General features: G+C 35.4%; 1 protein-coding gene across 6 annotated transcripts in view; it reads right to left on the minus strand.

The window, feature by feature from the left end:
* The window catches only part of LOC110372205 (putative polypeptide N-acetylgalactosaminyltransferase 9), a 163,935-nt gene that overhangs the window by 34,826 nt on the left and 111,480 nt on the right, over nt 1–17,629 (minus strand). For 5 of the 6 annotated variants that reach the window (XM_049838344.2, XM_021328778.3, XM_049838346.2 and 2 more), the window contains exon 2: nt 8,593–8,627. The exons of the other annotated variant lie outside the window; for it this stretch is intronic. The gene's annotated coding sequence lies outside the window, so the exon portion shown is untranslated. The remainder of the gene's footprint in view (nt 1–8,592; nt 8,628–17,629) is intronic. 6 annotated transcript variants of the gene reach the window in all.

A 17,629-nucleotide genomic window follows, 5' to 3' on the forward strand; every position in this document is an offset into this window, starting at 1 on the left:
GCTCTTAGAGCTCACACTTGGCATATTAATGAGTATCACCACCGCCAAGTATCGTCAGAATTTTAATTAAGCCAAACTCGATAGAGCAAAGTGGAGCTAAGAAAATTTTCTAATGCATGGTTTTTCTTGTTCAAATTATTTTGTTATGGAGAGTCTGTTAACGGCTACATCAGGCAGGATTCGGAAAAAGAATTTTGAAAATCTTACTCTTATTTTCGTTATAGTTAAATCATAAATGCCACTAATAGTACCTTTATGTTTATCATTTTATAATACGATGGTTTTGAATGTTAACCCATCGATAAGAATGTACGAAGCCAGCCAGACGAACCTTCTCGAAAGCCGATATCGGCCGACACGTTAAACGAATATCAATACCAAAATTCAAAGTATCAACGTACGAAATTCTTGAGAATACATATTAACCCTAATAAGACCCGACGACGTGTTCTTTGTCGGTCAAATAACCTTCCCTTTTGAATTTCTATGTAACAACGTTCAACCTTCCGTTTTTATCGATATTGACATCGAGACCTCTCAATTTGACAAGGGATCAAATGTGTTATAACTGCTTCGAGACCTGCCAAAACAGTCTACGAAGTTTCGTGTACAAGACCTAGCCTTTGTTCTAGGCCCTTTTGAGCAACATGACCGGATCCAATACAATAATTGTTCGACAAACTGATACGTGGGCCCGCGACAGCGCTATTAATTGAAGTCGATTTCCGTCAGAACTATCCCCCCTTCCCCCTACATCGAGTTAGTCGTAACATCCCGTAATATTTAGGTCACCGCGATACACACGTCCGTACCGAGGTGCATTTTTAAATCGAAATAAAAGAGAGATTCATTTGCGCTCCAATTCACCAAATGTATAACCTAGTGGGCAAGAATATGTGTGGCTGTTCTTAATGAGAGAAATTTAATTATTCTTGTGACTATTGTACCGGATTTTTCATCAGGTAAAAACATTTCTTGTAAAATTTATTTTGAGAACGTGTTTGATAAAAATTCGATCCATTATGTCTGGAACGTTGCAAAATTATGCTCATTTAAAAACTTTGCCAAGGGCCGTCTAAGCTTCTAAAGAGAGTGATGGATACCGTACTACATAATAATGACTTTGTTCACTTAAAATTATTACATCTTTAGAGAGAGAAGGTAAATAGTTAATCCATCTAAGTCTTTCACTTTTACACTTACGTAGAAAACTAGAAAGCTATCAAATAACACAATGCAGCTTAGGTCTTTATTTTTCATTTGCTTTATCTTGTATCTTTCTGTAGTTAAACAGAAAATAAAAGTGAGTATCTTATAAATTAACTTTATCATGAAACATTAATTCAATTTTATTTTAGAAAACAATTTCCATTTCCTATTGGTTTTAAATTGATTGTCACTTTTCCAATTATTAAGGTCACTCCTTTCAATTGATGGAATTCTATTTGATTTGGCAACTTTTGATTAGGCAACTACGTGAAAGGGTCTCACCACAAAACCCTTTAAATATGTTGGGTTATTCGTTATTACGCACACTCACGAAACAAAAGTGTGATGCTATTAAAAATGATTTTTAATTCTGTACAAGCATTTGCACACAGATGTTGTTCAGCGAAAAATAATTAAAACTATTCTCATGACATTATGACACATTTATTTTAAAAGCAAAAACAAAAACTTTTGCAAAACACAAAAACATTATCTTCTATGAAATACTAAAACGTATTTCAAATTGCGCGCAACAATTTAAATGGAGAAAAAAAATATGAATAGATGAAAAATAAACCACTTGACTCTCGCTCTAATATAATATGATTTATGCTGAAAAAATCTCAGCCAGTATCATTACCATAATGAGAAATTTCTTCAATGGCAACACTCATTTATCGCTTTGAGAGATATTAGATAGGGTGACGGCAGAGTGTTGAGAAATGAGTGGTCTTTGAACTCATTATTTTCAAAAAGTAGAGAGGGTAATGAAATAAGCGGAAAGGAAACATTATTTTTATACAGATTGAGGAAAAGGAAATAATATTTGTCATTTCAATTATTGTCAGCCTGTTTTCGTCCTTTGATATAAATAAACAAAAAAATACATACCGTTGTAGACTTACAATTTAGGCCAAGTAAATAATTTTGAACTCGAAATATTCTACCGATTTTTAGAGACATTGTTCCGAATTGTGTCAATAAAGACACAATACATACAATACGGTTCACTGACCCCTTTGAAGCACAATAATTTTCCTAAAACTACCCCACGCTCAGCATCGAAAAAACACTTGATAGTAATCCCATCGCAATCCCGATCACTTCGGCAGAGGGGAGGAGAATATTTAACAGAGCTTTTTCTTAGAATTTTCATCAGTGATTTGAGACGCCACCTCAGCGGCTGAAACTTCATATTCAATGGCGGCTGGGTCGAATAAATCAAAATGCTACGTCGTCGAGTAAGCACTTCCGTCTTTTGAAAGCGACTTTCTGAGATTGCACGTTTTATATTTCGCTCTTATCTTTATGCTGTAGATATTTCACTTGATATTGCTTTGAAGATTGATTGGTTTTTTGGTTAATTATTTTCGGTTATGATTTATTATGGCGATGAGAGGAAAAGAGGTGAATTAACAAGCTAACGAATGGTTATACGTTGAATTACCTATCTGAGGATTATGTGGTTGTATGATACGTTATTGAATCCGCAGTTAATGAACGTTAGAGATTTCTACGAAACTTCATTCAACACATTACGTGTGTAGTTCGTAAATAAATCCAATTGAATTAACATAATTATTATTTAAATAAACATGAGCTCGATAAATCGCAAATTGAAATCTAAATAATCCGTCTGAAATTACTTTCTGGAAATGAACCACTTATGTAATTCAGCACACACGAAGGCTCCATTTTTGTCTTAATTATTTTATTGCAATAAAGGACCGGAAAGAAAAACTAATATTATTATATGTTTTTTTTTGTATTAGTAATTCAAAGTAATCATCATAATTGCGAGTTTATGGAGGCTATAAAATTTTTCAGTCTTCACAAAAAAATATGTATAACAATATACATAAATAGTATCAAACATTAATAAAAATATTTATTCGCGTCATCCTCGTTCAAACATATCCTAAAACTTAAGTCATGATTACATCTGACATACATCTGACTTGAAGTGTCCTTGACCTTTTTTGCTAACAGTGAATCTATAAAAACTATAATTGAGGCAAAAAGAAATAGACAAAATCGTAGCGACGCATCTAATTAATTCCGAGGTCAAACACGTGTTCCTTATAGTAACATCTGGTTTGATAAAAACCATTCTTTCCGGCCAGATATTGCGAATTATTCGTACATTACTAGAGTATGAACGCAACGCAAGAACTTTGACACTGATCTATTTTTAAATAATTGACCATAAATCAATTTTGTTTGTCAAAAAAGCTCTCAAAACACAATAACGAAAGTGATTTTATGTGTATACTAAACTTTTTCTCATGCAAAAAACTATAAAAGAGACAATAGTTTTAGAAAACTTTCGAAGCATTTATTTCATAAACAATGCGACAGGTTGGCACCGTCTGCTCGTAAAATTAAGACAAAATGATATCTAATAAAAACTACAAAACAACACAGATTTAAAATTCGAACTAGAAGAACACGCATAAACATGATTTCTAAAGTTCAATGTTGAATCGTTTAGAATGTCACTGACATTTAAAAATCGGAACAAAGGTAAAGAATACATCTTTCGAAATGTTTGCACCCTTATTTCAAAATACGCTTCGGTCCACGTTTAACATAATTTATGTCGTATGTCGTATCTAGCGTCGACTGCTTGCCTCTGTGGCAATTTCTGCGCGAACCAGTGTGTCGGTCGAAACGGTAACACGGTATCGGTTCGCGTGGATTCCAAACGAGATTTATTGGACAAACCGATAGTGTTCTATTAAAAATTCGATCTCTAATAGGGTTGTCAAAACTTTGAACGAGTGTGCCGCGTAAGGGTTTTTTGAAGAGATGGTTTTTTAGCTGTTTTTATTCTGCTTTAGTAATGGAAGCGTTATGCATCAATTATGTTATAAATCAGTCAGGTCACCATTAGTTATAACCTGTCCAAAATTGACAAAACTTTGACTGCAATATAAAACAATAAATTCAGTTACAGGTAATCAAAAATCCAATTTTTATGACCCTGCAGGCCCTAATTTCTATCGCAAACTTCAATTTACGTGAACGCCGACACTACAGCATGTGTAATTCAGAATCGATGCGGGAAACGTATTGAATATGTAGCGAGGCATTTTTCTAACAAACGTGACATCCTGTGAAATTGCATTTTGCAAATGAATAATGTCTCTTACACATTCAACGCAATACATTTTAAAATATCTGTTTCGGTAACAGATTGTTTCAATCAAAATGTGTCCAGCGAACATATTGTTTTCGAAATGAAAACACAGAGATATAAGGTAAAATGATAGCGCTAACGTAGTAATTAAACTTTTAGTTTTTTCCATTTGTCTTGGTTAGAGGGGTGAATTTATTCAACTAGTTCGTAACTGGACTTACTAAACTTAATTAAAAGTTTGCTATATCATTCAAGATTTAAATTTTATAAATAAAATTGTAACTCATTTAAAATATTCTCAGTATAATTTTATTTCAAGAAAGGTAGTCAACCTTCAAAAGCAAATAAAAACAAGAGAACAACGGATCAATACTCGGAGAAAAAGCTTCGCGAACCTGTTGTTATTTAATTAATAGAGGCTTCAACATCGGTCGGTGGCATTGAGCGTTCTATCATCGATATCCGATTCCAATAATCGAGCGATACTCGTAAAACTTGTTTCTCAGTGAAGCCGCAGGAAAAAGCGCTACCATTGGCCCAGTTTCACCTACATAGCACACATTTACTCGGCGCTGTGATATATCGAGATATTTGCGATTGGGCACAACCGCCAACCGGACCATTTCTATTGGACACCCTTGAACTTTGTCAAACTTCGCATTGTAGGTCGAGGGGATTGTGACGTCAGACGGCCGGTTCCAACCTGTTCTAGCTTCTTATCTCGAAAACTTGGCAAAACAACCGCCCGCCGTTGTTGAATACTTCGAAGTATGACATCTGTTACAAATAATAATTTATCGCTTTCGGAAGGAAAAGTTTTTGTTCCAATCGGCAGTGTTTGTTTGATGGTGAAATTCGTAATCGCCACAAATACCTCTAAATATAACATTTTTCTTTATCGATAAAGAGAGTTAGAACTAAAAGACAGTAGAAACGATGACATGAATCACGGCAGTTCCCAAAAAAAGATGTCCTACTAGAGTTGAAGTATAAATCCTTTTAGAAAACTTCTACAAAAACAAAAGCTAATCGTAAAACCTTACCATCACGTCATCAAGTCACAATGAACAAGTTTTTACTCTACAAAATAACACGTATTACACAAACGCTAAACAGAAGCCAGGGTTTGCACTAGCCGTATAAATCCATTTACCCTGTCATCCAAACTGTACAAACAGCGGGTACACAGCTACATTTACTGCATTTCGCGTCTTGTATACTCTCCGAGATCCTTATGTGCGGTTGAATCTTCAAAGTCGGTCCCATTCAAGCAAATGGACTAATATCGTAACTTGGAACGACCGTCCCTCGGCAGCGTATAGTAAATCGTCATTTGGTCGTTTTGTCTGGTTAATGTGCCAAGTTTCAATTAAAAAGCCATAGCTGTGCCATATATGGGCCGTTACTTTTGATTATTAGCGAGGGCTGTATTAATGCGGCGCAGATAATTTTATTAAGGTAAGGTAATAAATATTTTGAGTGGTGTTTTGCGTGGCGCTGTGAACATTAAGATAGAGTAGTGGTAGTTATGGGGACTACGTTTTATTGTGCTGTTTTATGTTTGTGCGAATAGCCTGTTTTCAAGAAATAGTTACGGATAGACATGTAGGTATTCGTATTCAAATCCAGGAGCTAGGTATAGTAATAGTAAGTGCTAGATTATAAACAATACTGGATTTCGGACCCCGTACCTCCTATAAGACGAAAGCTAGAATCTCAAAACACAACATTAGTAAAAGCGAAAATTTGTATCTAAACTAACATCCTGGGCCATATTCTTAGACTGAACAATAACACAAATACTTGTTATCTTAACCATCCAAATATTCATCAGATGAACAAAAAATCACTTCATCATAAAACTTTGAACACTTTCATTCATCAAACCGTGAAAATACTCACTGTACTCCTAAACTCAGGTAATCAGATTAAATCAATGAACGCTTTCCCGAACAAACACGTGTCCAATCTATGTACCATCGGCAATGACAAATTACTTATTTCATGACAAGCGATCTTCCTTAACTTGCCGTTAAAACTTTTCTTTCGACTTTTTCACGAAAATATACCGAAAAAGGAAAGTTGATTTTGTACGGTGCGAGTTCGATTGGGATTATGTCCTTAACAAACATAAATTTTGCTTACCATTTTCAAATTAATTTCCTTTGTATTTCTTTCTGATATTCATGTATTTGACACTTCTTTGGAACTGATACCATGAAGTATGTTTTTATTTAACACACACGCAAACTACATAAGCCCAATTAATCAAAGTGGGACGACCGATAAATGCGCGTGCAAAGGTCACTCAAGTACTTTCAAACTGGCCACAACGAATCGTAATTTCGCGCAAAATAATTTCAATGCATCTCAGGGCATAATGTAAGTAAATAATAAAACAAAAGCCTGCACACGACCTCGGTGTTCGGTCGTGAGACCCATCGGCCGAGCTAGTTCACAAGATAGACTTATACCATCTCTTTCCCTTGTGGTGGATAAAATAGAGATACAATAATAGATGATCATTGATTGTGAGGGCTTTATAGATTACTATCTCATGAAAAGCTGATGTTACTGTGGTATAACAAGATTTAATTTTATTTTATGAATATTACAATTAGGTACTCAGTATTCATTTACTTTTACCCACTAGGTGATAGGTACTTATTTCCATGATTCTTTGTCCTGGCAATATACGTTTTAAGGCGTGGAATATAGATCCTCCAAACACTTCTAGTACCTACATAAAACTTTAACCGCATATCTGATTGAATTCCGAGTCGAATGTCAAGCAATCAACTTTTTATATTTACGGCTTAAAGTAATAGTGACTACACATGCAAAGTCAATCTATCCCTAAAGGTACTTATGTAATAAAAGCGCTCGTTGACAGTCAAATAAAATCGTAATATCTAATAGATAAAAATCTAGCAGTATGTTAGGGGCAGCCGTAAAATCAATATGCGTAAGAAATACTTTTCTTAGCAAGTTGGAACACAAGGAACAAGACGACAATATAAAGGGAAATAAATACCGCATAAGCTCATAAATCATTTGCGAACATGTTACACTCGACGACAAACACAGTTTCTTATATATTTCATTGTTGCCTTGCCGATTACGAAACTCGCATAAAAAGGGGGAGAAACATGGAACGACTTTTAGTCACCGAAATGGTGGTAGAATGGGAAAACTGTTTATGGAGGACAATACGGCTAAGTATGTTATATGATCATTTTATAACACTTTAATGTTTAAAACAGGTTCCCCATAGGGTCTTGGATCTGAACCCCGGGCAAACTGCCAAAGGAGTCATACATAGTAGCAGCAAAATTTGTGCTCGGTCAGTGCTAATAGACTGACCCGCACTAGTAAAACTGAATAACCAGCGATATAAAATCCGTTCGGCGACAAAGCACATAGGAGAAAATTATAAGGCGCTATATCTTTTATTGCAAAAATCCTACAATTGCAAGAACTTGATAGTGTTACCAGTCCAATAAGACGCAATTTAGAGTCTCGAAGCTACAGAGAGGCGGGACGGAAAGTCTTAAATTGCACAAAATGTTAATCCATGAAAGCGTAGGGAGGTCCCCCCTACTTACTTCGGAAGAAGAAAATTAAAGTCCACATATCTATGTGCTATGCAAAAATGCCTCGGTTGGCAAAGGAAAAGTTTTTGAAGATAATTTAAGCTATTCTGTTGAAGAGATGAGAATTGTTGTTATAAATCAAACACTGCAGATGGAGATTAACAATGCGTATTATTTTTACGGTATATAATAATGAAGGAAACTTTCGAATGATGTAAAGATATACACACAGACAGATATGGAGGACAATTATTACAAAAAGAAAAACACAAAGCTTAAGTTTCATTGGATTCATCGATGCAAGTAAAACCATTGGCATAAAAGCTTCATACGATATGAAATCGAGCTGTGTAAAATCAAGTAAGTCCGACATTAGCTCACTGGAGTAATACTGTAACTCCGCACTATTTTATGTCCGCTCCCAGCCAAGTGAATTTCATTAAAATGGCAAATATTGCATGAAATTTCCACTGCACTGCATTTTAACGTTGAAGCATTTAGAGAAAATTTTGTCAAAGAACTTTCTGGAAGTTCGAGTCCGAGTGTAACAAAGACTTTGTTCCAATGTCCCGACGGGAGCCATTTACGAAGAAATTATATCTTTGAATCAAAAAGATAAACTCGGAACACAATAAAGTTGCTTGAACATACCTTTGAGCTTAGCACGGCACTCCAAAAAGAAATAACTGAAACAAAGAAGAGAGAAAAAATATTAATTTTCGTGTCCCTCCAATTGCTTGGTTGTCCTAAAAATAGCCGTATCCTTTCAATAGGCTTACTGACTTAACTTTGTCAATTTCGTGGTACAATTACAGGCGGGCTGAGAACGGCTTTCAGCCAATAACACTCACTAATGAAAGTGAACAAGAAATGGACACGGCCTTATGTTACAGCCATACTGCAATGTAGTGGACAAACATTTCTTTATTTCCTACACTTTATAGTGAGGACCATGCTGTGTAGTTTATTTTTATTACTAGTTTTATAATAGCTGCGAGAAAAGACCCTGGACTTTTCTGGCTAGGAAATAATAAACTGGTTTCGTGGGAAAAAATATGAGTGTGTTAATTTTATAATGAAAAATTTAATTAATGAGAATTATTAAGTCACCTACAAAGGAAACTAATATGACAATTATTGTACACACAAATTGAAACCATGTAGTATTTTCTATTAGTTTTTTACTTGTCTTCATTAAGACTGTGCCTACAAGTTTGCACTTACATACAATTCCATATACTTAATGCTAATTTAAAATATTGGCATAAAATATTTACCAAAACATCAATACTCTCCCGGGAAATTAGGGAACAATAAAAACAAACAAGAAATCCAAATAAGGTTTAACTAATCCCCAAGACACTCAAAGAACGTATTGCTTCATAATCAAAATACAAATCGGAAAGCATTTCGTGGAACATTCGTAACAATTTGCAAGTGTGTTCGAACTTCTAACTTATTGGGTCTAACTAATACTCGGGAGGATGAACTTTCTCATATAGTTTCTCATAATATCTCGTAATAATTCCTAATTCGATAAGTCACTTGATTCCTCATAGCCAATATTCTTTGGAGCAGAAACGATCAGGATCAATCTTGTCTAATTTGGCGCGCGTTTCTTTTTGCCCCGAGTAATGCCTCTTCTATTAGCTAACTGATCAATTTATGAAAGCTATCGCTTTGAATCGTGAGCCAATTCTTCAACTGTAATGGGTGAGAGTTCTATTTTCTTCGTTTCTCTCGTGTTATTAAGTAGTTTGTTAAACCTCTTTTTTTATTATGCGACCAGGTACACATAAAGACTGAAATATTTCTTAAAACACACAAAGGGTATTTACGCATATCTATTTCTCAATCGAAACTCAACTTATTTACGTTCATAGAAGGTACATTTTCGTGAAAAGAAGCAACATTTTCTGTCTGCCGCCGAATGGGTTCCGCGATCCTTTGACTATGCTCTCTTTGATTCAGGGATCCTTTCGCACGACTCCCTATATCAAAACGGCGACCGCGTTAAGCCCTCAAAGAAGTGACTCGTCAAAAGGCATTGGTATTGGTGTAAATCTCCCGCAATGACGCCATACTAACGTCCCAGAAGGAATGAAATGTTTCTCTTTCAAGTCTGTTGATCATACAAAATATCTGTGTATTAAAATGTACGTAAATTATGTAGGTACTTCTCTCGCGTGGTGAACATTTTTGTGTCACGTACTAAATCCGATACTTAATGGGCCTGGTATTAACATCGTATGTGGGATTTAAAAGTCTGCCTTATTTGACTTTCAAAACATGAAGGCTCGATCTCTTTAATATTCGAATTAGACATGAAAGCTTGGTAAGAAGCCACAGTGTCTGCCTTATATTTAAAAGTTGTGGCTAACAAATAACAAAATATTTCAGATATTATAATAAAAATAAGACGCAAAATTTGAAACGTACATTAAGAAATCCCTATTTAAAGTAACGAAGAACTCAAGACGGGCAAAGAAAAGGCACATCATTTAAAAAATGGTCAAACAACAAAAACGAAGCTCAAATAAGAAAATACTGCATCTTATATTACACGAGGCACGAATAAACGGGTTTTAGCCAAGACACACCTGTTTGTTGAAGAACTCATAAATAAAGGAGAAACAGCTAAACTTGGTAGAACATTTTCAGGAGAATCTGCAAAAACTGCGTATTGTTCAAGAGATGGTTCTTGAGAGAACACACTGCTCGTGATGTTGGTAAACGAGGGAAATACGGTGGCAAAGGGGTGTTTTTAACTTTTTTGAAAAACGAAAAATTTTCTGGATGCCGTCTTCCTTTAAAAAAGAAAAGAGTTTGGTGGTTGGTATCTTTTTATATTCTTTCAGTACTAATTTGAGATCAGTGCCTACCTACGATCTTTCCTATTAGCACTTTATAAGCTAAAGAGATTTTTTTTTTATTGAACGTAAGTTAGCCTGCCACTGCCTGTCTGACCGGAAAAAGTTACGAGTTATATTCAATAGACAGTGAATTACCCAAAAATATGCCCAGTTGACAAACATTACTCGCTTCCAGTGAACGACACAGAACATAAATAAAATACAACCAAAACCGCCCTCTGTCAAATAACCCAACTCCGCCATAATTAAATATTCCCCACCAGTCTCCAACAATTAATTAGGTTCAACCTTTATTAAGGCATTAACCATGTTAACACTTGAATTAAATTATTACCAAGAAAATTATGGTCAAGCTAAACGTTTTATGGCACACCAAGGAAATGTTTTTCATTACAAACTAGTGGTTTACGTTTGAGTTCAATATGTTACTGAAAACTAAGTCAAATTAAGTAATAACTTTTTATGAAATGAAGTTGAATTTAATGACATGGCATCACAGACAATAAATTCGTAATAATAATTCATTCTAGCCACATTATTTAAGTAGGAAGTTTAAAAAATCTGACGCGACAACTAAAAGTAATGAAGATTTAGACCTTTGCACGTTGTACGTACAAAACACGAAACGCTGAAAACCACTTTATCGAGTCTTACAGTTAATTACAACAGTTATGACAAAACTAACAATGTTTACTACATAAATTGCTGACCGCGCACAAAAGGAAAATGTGCCGTAATAATATTTTATTGCCGTGATAAATTCCACGGACTCGCACTTCACAAACGTTAGGAGTTAATCTTTCCCACACAGTATCCCTCGTACTTAGCAATGTAGTGTATTGGGACCCCATGGAAATCTATTGAGCGTATAAATATTTTTCTTCCTTTGATTTACCACTCCACATATAAAAGGTTCGATGTGGGAGTCGAGAAACGGATATTTCATAAATTCCATGACATTTACAACGAGCTAAAAATACTATAGTGAACTCTTATTTATTTTATCCACAACTATGAAGAACAGACATCATATCCCCGTAAAAACATAAGTTAATATCATTGAGAATGTCGTTATGCTATGTTTATGTAGAAAATTGACATAATAGCTTCATAAAAATGTGCGTCATTCGAAATATGCTTTTGTTAACTTATATAATAAAAACATACATTTCATAATAATTACGACTGTAATGTCGCATATTGCCTTGGACTTTTCCCGTAATTCCGTACAAAAAAGTACGTTTACCGCTAAAATAAAAGAACTTACTTTATGAACATGGCTCTCAACAAAAACGACGCAAGCGGCGCCCATACAGTTAATCTTTTTAATGCAATCGTGCCATCCAATACTCGTACCATGCAAGCGAAAATTTGCTGCAATTTTTCACTTAAACAAAAGAGCGCAAATTCCATTGCCAGTTCTCTCCATTACGTTTTCAAGAAGCACCGTCTAAACGCTGCGGTGGATGTTAATCTCTTCCGTCCGATCGCTCTTTTCAGGGTTAATGGTGTAAGAAAGTCTTCGGTGTGAATTGCGATTACGAAAGATACTCACGTTCCAACGCTGTCCCTTGAGCTTGCTTCTTAGCTCAGACTTTCTTTATTAGCAAAGTAAAAAATATATAATTTCTTTCCGTCGCATTATAATATATATATTATGCTATAACTTCGCCCTACTAAAGAAAAATAACTTGGACGTTCCTGACAGAATTTCAATCAAGCGAGAGTAGGTACTTGTTTTCTACTGCAAAAAATATTGGGGACACAATATTTTCTCTGGAGATTTGTCAGAAACGGTCATAATTTATTATGTGCTCAAGTTCAGTCCGCGTGAATAATACTGAGTGCTTTTCTATATCTTGTACAAAACCTTATTTTATTTTGGTAAAATTTCTGTTTTCGTTTTTATTTATATAAACCTAACAGACCTACAAAGTTAGATACAATAACGAGGACTATAAAGTCAAAGCCAGAATAATATCAATTAAACCAAACCTACTACAACAACATCAAAATAAACCACAAATAGCACGAAAACAAACAAACAACAAACAATATCAAAGCTTTCAAGACAACGTACTGTTGATAATGAACTCAGTACAAACAATTTGAAAACAAAACAACGGAAGCTTGAAGAAACAATGTTAGTACTATGATATTACATTATCGCGTTGCAAGAACCGAGCACCGCTGACCGCACGCTATGTCGAGTGACAAATTAAATGAATTTACGGCCACAAGACTTAGGCTGCAGACATATGTAACGCTTTGCGCCTTAGTAAATACAATATACATACGTGAGTCAGCGTTCTCAAAGCGCTCCATTTCATCGCGATATGTTTGTCGTGATCTCCTTGAATTTATCGTTTCTCGTTACTGGGTGAAGTGTAAGCTTTTCAAAGTAATATATAACGTTAGTGCAAATGTAAAGTGGAGTGAATCTTGACATCGTTTTAACGATAAAAATGTATGACAACACGCTTTTTTGATGATGCTCAAAATACGCATGTCATTCCATTATCCCCTTTAATGTGCAGTAAACGAGAGAATAAAATACACATTTATCATATGAATATGTTTATCAAGTATTTGAGTAACCACGTTCCACAGCTAAGAATCACGATTTACTGCAGAATTTTTGACCTATCGGCTAACATTTGAGATGGTACTTAAGAGATTAAACTTTGTTTCACAACGTAATGGCAGAATTATAAAGGCGGTCTCATCATTAGGGCCGGGTCAAGGTGCACCTCAAAAGGCTAAATTTAGCCAATAAACAGGTGACTAACGATGATTGCCTGACTAAGTAACATTTACAGGCACTTATAAACCTTTGTGAAAGTCTTCAACTCAACAATAAGGTTTTATGTAGGAAAAATTAGGGCTTTGATAGCGTAACATTTTTATTGGGGTGAATAAAAAGGTCTTAAATATAGCTAACTAGCTTTCTTTTGCTAACGTTTTATTTTTTGGAACAAGTGATAAAAACAACTCCATGTTTCTGTAAACGATCTTTCTTACATTCTTTAGATGATGACCAAACATATCGCGTAGTACCTAAGCGACAAGAAACAAAAGTCCACTTCCTGATATCGTTTCTGAATTTCCGACGAGCTCTCAAACCTCACATAACAATTTAAAAGACCTCCCATCTTTCAATCTACCATATACCTACTTCAAAACAAAATCAATGAGAAGGATCACAACTCAACAAGTGCAGAATAGCCCCAGCATACGTCAACCGTCCGTCTTACTTCGCAATAAACACTTACCACTAGCTCATAGACATGCAAATGTTCCCGGTTACATCTGCTCGACGTTTTATGAATGTCACCCCACTATCGCTTACAGTGCCCGAGTAGGAAATATTATGACTGCAATGCGCCTTAAAGTGGTGACGACGGGTGTATGAATGATAGCGAAAAGGTTCGTATTGGAAGGTTCTATTTATATGGTTTCGAAATTCGGTAAGGACGTTTGAAAACTTATTCTTTGTCCTTGAATTTTGTATCGAATCATATTATAGACACAGGCTTTTAAAAGAAAATCAAAAGAAATATTCTAGTACTGAATTGTAACAAACATTAGACACTATTAATTTTAATAAAATCTCGCTTTATTTCATTACTTATCTCATCGCTTAAGAGACGGCCTTGAGAATTCGAATAAGAACAAAATTACAGCTGGGAATTCCTGTCTGCCAGCTAAATTAGTTATTTTGCTACCTAATTAAATATTTATTAAAAAAATGCTTTATTGTTAAAAATCTCTTAATTGCTTTACTATGCCGAGCAGTAGTTCGGTCCACGAAAATTGTAGGTGATCCTTTTAGTCTCCCGAACTAGACAACATAGCTAACAATAGCGAAAAAAAACGGGCCCCACATGAACATCTGTCAATCATCCATTCCAATTCCTAACCAATGAAAAGTGCTGACGACATACTGGAATTTCCCTCGGATCCCGAATTTGCAACAAAATAAACCATGACTGTGTACAAATCGTCGCGGTCGGACGCAGATGACATTTCTGACAGGCACTTTGTACCGGGATTGCGTAAACGAAATCTCGTCGAATAAACTTGAACGAATTGAAAAACAAGCTTCGGCTGACACTTTCAGTATTAGTTTCGTGACGTTCGGACGAATTGTGTTTCGTTTTTCAGGCGAATATTTTATTAGGTTTTGGAAAATAACAATGTCTACCTGTAGATAAGGTTTCGTCGTATACGATCCAATAAACACTGCCTAGTAACCAGACAAGTCTCTTTTGAAAGAAGTAGAAATACAAACAACGTAACGGATCAATCTTTGATCAATTTAAAATATGAAGATTATAGCACGACCCCCTGAATAACAGATCTAGTTTATATCCCTAACACTTGGGACTTACTCGTAGGTGTGTCACGTCAAAACCACTCGAGAAAATGAGTCGCACTCATATTACAATAACCTCTTTCGAATCCAAAATCCTTTGCATACTTTCAACGTAGCTTCATGACATAAGTACCTACGCCTTTACTCGCAATGTCGAAAATCTTACTTTGTTGCAATGTGGTGACAGCCAATTAGTATCTGTTTCAAAACACGCAACAACTCGCTAACTGCCAAGATTCTTCACGACTTTGACGAGAATTCCGTGGAGTTTGAAAACTTGTGCGTATCAAAAACACTCATTATTCGTCAGGTGAAATGGATGGCGAAATTTTGGACACGGATAATGACTCCAAGTTTTTGATTACCGCGGTAGAGCGAAATAATGTACTTTGAAAAGAAAATCTTTATAATTTTTTTTGCTTGATGACTTGAAGTTATTTTCTTAGATTTCTGAAAAATATGGTATTAATTTACATCATTTATTCAACTATTACCTTTTTTATCACATATCAGATCTAACTGAAATTCAAAATCAATTTGAAACCAATTCTAATTTCACGCAAAGGATTCCCTACACATCACACCACCGCATCTAACTCATAAAAACCCCGGCTCGCCTACATCTAAAGGCACCCAAAACTTAATTGCAAATCGGTCGACTTGACGAGGGGTTTCTCAAATCGATCGTTCAACGGTTGAAAACCTCTATCTAAATTGGCATTTCATCAGCATAGAAGCCTTACCAGGGAGCTGTCAAAAGAGATAACATAGATAAATCAATTGATTGACATAATATCTGGAAGACGAAGGGGCCTCTAATCAATGGGCGATGAGAAGAGCACGAAGCCGATTAACCAACGAGGTCGGATTGGAGGGAAATGATTAAATGAGGAATTAGCCGCGATAAGAAAGCGCCAGTCGACGCCTGATCGTCGATGTTTGGATACCAACTTTTTATCTTTGGATTTTGTGATTGATTTTTTTATACTTTCTTGCCAAAGCCTCTTCAATTCAAAAAAGCGGAGTCTCAAAAGAAGCGGAGTGTGCAATTTTAGAGATTATTAATAAAATTAAAAAAGTATCAGTAAATACTGCTATCACAATTTAATAACTAATCCAAAAATCGACATTAGACACAAATCAGATTTCATCTCATTAAAAGCAATCACATTAACATACATTACCATAATATAATACATAATTTACAAAGCAATCTCGAATCTCTAGAACCATATCTATATGGTCTATAATAAAATGGTGATTACAGAACCTACACCACTAAGTCGGTCTGATTCTCAAAGACATTGGACGAGATAAGGACCCACAAAGGGAATCCTTACCAAAATTGATATCTTTTCCAATAGGATTAGTAGTATCTACGGCTATTACATGCTAATATCCCGTAATATACCTTACCTTTGATGGTCTTTAATAAAAGCTCTTTGGAAGATAGTTATTATCTTATTTTATTTGAAGAAGACATAGATATCATTAGGTAAGTTATTTTAAAATAACAATGAATTAAAAAAATGTATTTTTTTTTATATATCTGACAATAAACTGAAGGCTAGGAAATATTTTATTCTTCCCCAGAAAACTTCGTAAAACCGGTGTTTTCTATACATTTATTTCCAAGAAGAGACGCCAAAATAAAGTCAGGATAGACCTTGTTTTTGCAACGAAAAAATACACGGGGTTTTAAGAACCATTTTTATATCTCCCATATGCGGCTTATGTGGAACAAAAACGGGAAAACATCGCAATGGTACTGAAAAACCACTCTAAACTAATCCATTTAGAAGCTAAAGCATTTTCTGCGAATATCCATATAGGTAGTTTGAAACCACTGGAAATATAAAAATTCAATTTAGCGTCGACACTCATTTATACGGCGGCGATATCCAACATGATTCACACCGTACGCACTGGAAAAAAAATATCAACCGCCCACCCGAAGTTCATTGGCAAACAATTCGACCGTATTCCAAAGCGTTACCGACACTTGGCGGGGTAAAAAAATGGATATAGGCTAGCCGACATCGCACGCACGGGAAACACGGTAGCTTCCGCTCGCATGCCAAATAAAATTCACCATCCCGATAGGACATCAATGTGCGATACCATACGGTACCCCATACACTTACGGACAAATTACAATGCACACGCTCCGAATATTCGACATTATTGCGTAAACTCGGCCCACATTGTTCACAGCAACGTAGTTCCGAACGTCCGTGTCGCTCGTAAATCACGAAGGTAATTTAAATTTTGTCATTAGAGCTAAACTTATGTTATTTTGCACCAAAACGTGCACCTGTGGTGAGAGATAACATGTGGTATAAATCAAAGCAATGGCATATGAAAAGGAAATTCGTTGCAGTCAACGCGTACAATTGCAATTCTCCAAAAATTAGGTTGCGGAATTAAAATGCAAGCTGCA

Source organism: Helicoverpa armigera, chromosome 8 (assembly GCF_030705265.1).
Source record: "Helicoverpa armigera isolate CAAS_96S chromosome 8, ASM3070526v1, whole genome shotgun sequence".
Lineage (NCBI taxonomy): Eukaryota > Metazoa > Arthropoda > Insecta > Lepidoptera > Noctuidae > Helicoverpa > Helicoverpa armigera.